The sequence below is a fragment of the Chelon labrosus genome (assembly GCF_963514085.1).
Source record: "Chelon labrosus genome assembly, contig: SCAFFOLD_281, whole genome shotgun sequence".
In the NCBI taxonomy this organism is placed as follows: Eukaryota; Metazoa; Chordata; class Actinopteri; order Mugiliformes; family Mugilidae; genus Chelon; species Chelon labrosus.
In genome coordinates this window covers 2,705-9,433 of record NW_028181544.1, presented here as the reverse complement: position 1 = coordinate 9,433, position 6,729 = coordinate 2,705, and the positions used below count along the sequence as shown (strand labels likewise).

The 6,729-nt window shown below is 40.1% G+C and overlaps 1 long non-coding RNA gene across 1 annotated transcript; it reads left to right on the top strand.

Moving 5' to 3' along the window:
- Nucleotides 1–331: 331 nt before the first annotated feature.
- On the top strand, nt 332–6,315 carry LOC311509923. The gene is made up of 3 exons (XR_014699879.1): nt 332–527; nt 824–926; nt 5,573–6,315. It is a non-coding gene; the product is annotated as an uncharacterized lncRNA (long non-coding RNA).
- Nucleotides 6,316–6,729: the final 414 nt, after the last annotated feature.

Here is a 6,729-nt window from a genome sequence, read left to right as displayed (position 1 = left end):
GCTTTTTATGTTAAAGTTGTACATCTAAGTCCCAAACTGTAGCCAAGTGCTCCACCTGCCACCACTTTTCCTTCAGCATCTATTTGCAGAACTACGTATATCATGTTTCAGACTGAAACTGCATGATACGATTGACGTTAAACTGCCTATACTGTAGGTTATGCAGCGTCTTTACTCCTACACACAGAAGACATGTGGGCTTCAGTTGGTTGGAGATGCTCTGGCATGAAAAGCAAAATTCTGCAGCAGTGAACTGAGCTTGATTTATGGTGCAACCGACATTAAAGGAGCAAGGGGAGTGGAATATGTACAACACTGTTTTGTGTTGCTATAGTTACTCAGCTCATGAATCATTTTGTCCTGGGCTTCACAGCTTGGGAATCTGATTCTGGAGACAGTACTGGTCAGATGGCCTGAGATTGATTCTCTGTTGTGTGTGTGCTTTCTCTCTGTTTCTTTGTGACCATGGAAATACTGGCCGTCTTTGCACACTGGGATGGCATTACATCGATCTATGCAAAAAAGCCGTAAGTATAGACATTTTGTCTGATACTTAAGATAATAATATACAAAATTCAACCACAGGCAAGCATCTCCAGAAGACAAATTGGAATGTATCATGCTTAATTGTTTTTACACATGTATGGCAGGATGTCAAGCGTATGGAGAATATTTCTATTTCTTATAATCATGTGGTTGGAAGATGTGGGAGTATATTTTAGTTTTTTTCAATATGGGATCAAGATTTGTGAGCCTCTGAGGTAAAGAGGGGATGTCAGAGTAGATTTCTTTTTGGTTTTAATGTTTGAAATTTATTTTACAGCAACAAAAGAATTTGGAGGGATATGTTGGCTTTGCAAGCCTCCCCAACCAAGTGTACAGGAAGTCTGTCAAGAGGGGCTTCGAGTTCACTCTGATGGTCGTGGGTAAGAACATATGCTGCAGTACTCTCAGCGTGCCATTGTTTGGTTTTAATCATGTCATTGTAGTCCCTGTGTGTTTTTTTTTTTTTTTTTTTTTTTTTTTTTTTAAATGAGAGAAGAGACATATATGCGTGTGAGTTTGCACAGCCACATTTATGCACAAAGGACAGCCCCCCACCTTTGTATTGTCAGTTGCTGGGTCAAAGAGGAGGGCGGCTTTGCATAGCAGTACTTTGAATAATCTTCATGCCAGGTCCTTGACGCTGTGCTTAGATGTGGTGGTTGACTCTCTGCCAAGATCCTCCTTTGCCGATGAGTACCTGTTTAGAGATTGCCTTCCATCAGTCCCAGCACCATGCTGGGTCAAAACAATTTCCTGTTGCATGGCCAATATAATTTGCACCCAGCATGTATCTAAGAGCTACACATTTTCCATCGCATTCACAACACAGTGTTTCCCATACAATGTTAATACTATGGCAGCTTGCCAGGGTCTAATTTGCTCTACCGTTGAAAAGACTCCAGACTTTTATTTATCCCTAAGGATAAATAAAGTATCTAAAAAATGTTTTAGATGTTGGTCTAATCATTTATCTATTGCACCTCTAAAACAAACGGCACAACAAATCTTTTTTTATTTTTTTTATACTTTTTATAGCAACATGCCCTCAGCAACATGCCTTCAGTCCAGCGGCACATATCCACAGCCATACACAACTTTAACAACTCCAGACTATCATCTTTCTTAAAAGGACAGCGCTATTTTTCTAAAGATGCAGTGCACCATTTTTTCTTAATAAAAATAAAAACAAAGATGGACAGAACTTTTAACACTGTAGCAACATTTAATATAACTTAGGGTAGGTGTGTGTGTGTGTGTGTGTGTGTGTGTGTGTGTGTGTGTGTGTGTGTGTGTGTGTGTGTGTGTGTGTGTGTGTGTGTGTGTGTGTGTGTGTGTGTGTGTGTGTGTGTGTGTGTGTGTGTGTGTGTGTGTGTGTGTGTGTGTGTGTGTGTGTGTGTGTTCCCACAAAGTTGGGAGCATGGAATTGTCCAAAATCTCTTGGTATGCTGAAGCATTCAGAGGGGCCAAGCCCACCTCCTGAAAAACAACCCCACATCATCACTCCACCAAACTTCACACTTGGCACAGTGCAGTCAGACAAGTACCGTTATGGCAACTGCCAAACCCAAATTCGTCCATCAGATTGCCAGATTGAGAAGCGTGATTCGTCACTCCGGAGGACACATCTCCACTGCTCTAGAGTCGGCTTGCCTTACACCGCTGCATCCCACGCTTTGCATTGCACTTGGTGATGTATGTCTTGGATGCAGCTGCTTTGCCATGGAAACCTATTCCTTGAAGCTCTCTACACACTGTTCTTGAGCTAATCTGAACGCCACATGAAGTTTGGAGGTCTGTAGCGATTGACTCTGCAGAAAATTGGCGACCTCTGCGCACTATGCGCCTCAGCATCTGCTGACCCCGCTCTCCCATTTTACGTGGCCTGCCACTTCGTGGCTGAGTTGCTGACGTTCCCAAACACTTCCACTTTGTTATAATACCACTGACTGTTGACTGTGGAATATTTAGTAGCGAGGAAATTTCACGACTGGACTTGTTACACAGGTGGCATCCTATTACAGTACCTTGCTGGTGAGCTCCTGAGAGCAACCCATTCTTTCACAAATATTTGTAGAAGCAGTCTGCATGCCTTGGTGCTTGATTTTATACACCTGTGGCCATGGGCATGGTTGGAACACATGAATTCAATTATTTGGATGGGTGAGTGAATATTTTATATACAGCTCTGGAAAAAAAATAAGAGACCACTGCAAAATGATCAGTTTTGCTGGTTTTGCTATGTATTTATTAAAATGAACATTTTTGTTTCATTCTATGAAGTGCTGACAACATTTCTCTCAAATTTGAAATTAAAATATTGCCATTTAGAGCATTTATTGGCAGAAAATGACAACTGGTCAAAATAACAAAAAAATGAAGTGTTTTCAAACCTCGAATAATGCAAAGAAAACATTTCTTAAACAACACAACACTAATATTTTAACTTAGGAAGAGTTTAGAATAATTATTGGTGGGATAAACTCAATCTTTAATCACAGCAGTGGTTTTTTTATAATCTTCCTCATAAAATAAGATTTGGTTCAGGTGATCACCTGATCAGTGTCTCAGTAAGTAGAATGAGGAGGCTTGTGTTGGAATTGACCAAGCACTGGAATGGACTGGCTGCCATATGTAGAGATGCTGATTTAAGAAACATTTGTGGGAGTGGTCTCTTAATTTTTTCCAGAGCTGTATGTATATGTATATCAGGGGTTGTGTTAACCGCATATTTTCCGTCATTGACCGTTTTTTTTTAAAACTGACGGAAAAATCTAAAGGCCATCTGTCATTTTGACAGATTGCAATTCACACCCCTGACCACTTGGTGGCGAGTGACGTTACTAATTGTCTCTTGTCTCTAATCGCAGTTTGCATTCCAAACATCTAAAATGGCTACCAAAATGGAGGAATCGGATGAAAGCACGGTGCTGGTACTGATGGAAGGCAATTTTTATTTTTAAAAACTACCTGCTGGAAGCCTGGAGTTTTGTGCAAATTGTGCAAAAAAACCAAAACAAAAAAAAGTTTGCCTACCACTGAGGCACTTCAACCCTACGGTGCCTTTAAAGTTAATACTGTTATGAAAAAATACTTAAAGTTAATGAAAATTAAGCTATTATGCTATTGGACATGTCATTATCATTTTGAAAAATTGTGGGGGTTAAAAATAGATTAAGACGGGATTTTTATGACCCTGTCAGTCTCGATGACAGACAACAAAAAAGTCTAGCAACCTCTGATGTATATGTATGTATATACAGTTGAAACCATATGTTTACATACACAAAGATTACTATGTCTTTAAACAATGAAGGAAAGCCCTGATGATGATGTCATGGCTTTGGAAGCTTCTGATAGGTTAACAGACAACATTTGAGTTAATTGGAGGCACACCTGTGGATGTATTTTAAGGCTACACCTCAAACACACTGCTTCCTTGTTTGACATCATGGGAAAATCAAAAGAAATCAGCCAAGATATCAGGAAGAGAATTGTGGTGCTCCACAAGACTGGTTCATCCTTGGGTACAATTTCCAGATGCTTGAAGATGCTTGTTCTATGTCCCAGAGATGAACATGTTTTGGTCCGAAACGTGCGAATCAACCCCAAAACAAAAGCTAAAGACCATGTCAAGATGATGGCTGAAGCTGGCAAGAGAGTGTCATTCTCCACAGTGAAACGAGTCCTGTACCGACATGGACTGAAAGGCCACTCAGTGAGGAAGAAGCCATTACTCCAAAATCAACATAAAAAAGCCAGAACATTATGAACATTATGTGGAAATATTGAAGCAACATCTCAAGACATCAGCCAGGAAGTTAAAGCTTGGGTGCAAATGGGTCCTCCAAATGGACAATGACCCCAAGCATACTGCCAAAGTAGTTACAAAGTGGGTTAAGGACAACAAAATCAATGTTTTTGAGTGACCATCACAAAGCCCCGATCTCAATCCCATAGAAAATTTGTGGGCAGATCTGAAAAGGCGTGTGCGAGTGAGGTGGCCTACAATCCTGACTCAGTTACACAAGTTCTGTCAGGAGGAATGGACCAGAATTCCAGCAGACTATTGCGAGAAGCTTGTGGAAGGATACCCAAAACGTTTGACCCAAGTCATACAGTTTAAAGGCAATGCTACCAAATACTAAGGAAATGTATGTAAACTTCTGACTTTGAAGAAAGTAATAAAAAATTCTCTAAGAAATTCTCTCTCTCATTATTTTGGCATTCAGCAAATAGAAATAATTTTGGTAATCCTACAGGAGAGGTTTAGTCTGATTTAACTTCAGACAGTGAGGAAAAAATGTTTGTGTCTTTGAACACAGTGTATTTAAACATCTAGTTTCAACTGTATATGTATATGTGTATCAGTGGTTGGCTTAACCAAAATATTTTCCATCATTGACCGTTTTTTTAAAACGGTGACGGAAAAATCTGAAGGCAAGCTGTCATTTTGACAGATTGCAGTTCACCCCCCAGACCACATGGTAGTGTGAGCATATTAATCGGCTCTTGTCTCTCTTGATTAGTAGTGTCAGAGTCGCAGTGGCAGTTCTAGACCAGTTTTACTGAGGGGTCAAAACTTTTTTTCACCACTACTGAATATTAATAAAAAAATGAATGGAAATTAAATGCTATTGCATATGTCATTATTATCATTAAAAAAAAATTACAGTGACGGGTAAAAGTAGATTATGACGTGATTTTTATGACCCTGTCAGTCAACATGACAGACAACGAAAAAGTCTAGTGCAACCTCTGGTGTGTATATATGTGTATATATTTGTGTAGGTAGGTAGGTCACATTGATCCTGTCATTGTAAAAATGGCTCGCAAGACAAAAAAGTGTGGGCACCCCTGGTCAAGAGAGTGTCTGCGGTAGACTTGTACCAATTGGACCAACAAGGAGGTTTTTCTTTCAAGTTTTATTAATGCAGTGCTTTATGGACAGTTTTAATTTTAGCTTTAGGACTACATGCCAAAATGTTCCTGAAGTACTGATCATGTGTTTATGTTTTTTTTGTTACAGGGGAGTCGGGGCTGGGAAAATCCACATTGATCAACTCTCTGTTCCTAACAGACCTGTATGCAGCAGAGTATCCTGGACCTTCACATAGAATCAAAAAGACTGTACAGGTACATTTTGGAAAATGTATCTTTACATAGAAATATTGCAGATGGTGTTAAAATCTGTTTAACGCACCTGCGTGCCAGGGATGGAGACTGTAAGGACTTGCTCATTGACTAAATGGCTGTGTTACTATGTAAACCTTAATCTTGACATTTTATTTGAAAATTTGGCAACAGAACGTTATTATTGGGGGCTTTTGAGTCCTATGAGTTGAGGGGAAGGATCTCTGTGGATAATGTACATCTCTGTGGATGAACACTGACACAAACACTTCAAGGAATCATGGTGTTCATGTGTTTCTTTTAATGACACAGTCAATATAGCAACTGAGCAATTATTTGAGCTTCTGAACATTTGAACAGTTGTCATGTCGAGGGTTGACGCAACATATTTTCTGACGCGCTCTCTCTGTTCGCTGGTGTGTGTGCGCTTATGTGTCTGTCTTTGTGTGTATATGTGCGCACATGTCTGTGTGTGTGTGTGCGCAAATTTGGTCGGAACTTCACCGCGCACGATAGAGAGTGCAGAGGAGGAATTGTGAACACATGACCACGTCGAGACAGAAATGACATGCCGTCGTATAAATAAGATAGATAACACAAGGCTATTTACTTGGTTTAATAAAAGAACAAGGTATAGACCTGTTCTACAGGAAATGTAACATTTAATGACTTCTGTTGTGATGTGGTGCTATATAGAAAATAAAATGTCCATCATGGGGGGGGGCAGTGCTAATATAATGTTAGGGGAAACACTGTTTTAGAAGTCATTGTAAATTACATGTCAACCATAGAGGAGGACAGCGTGGATGATGGAGGCGAGCTTGTGGCTAAAAAGAATGGCACGTATTTGGCAATATTTACAGAATACAGAAGTTACAAATGCAAGTACTATGTGAGTCATAGTCAGAACACATCCATGGGCCGACTGGGCCTTTCTGTGTGGAGTTTGCATGTTTTCCCTGTGTCTGCGTGGGTTCTCTCCGGGTACTCCGGCTTCATCCCACCGTCCAAAGCTCATTAGGTTAATTGGTGATTGGCCTTAGGTGTGAATGT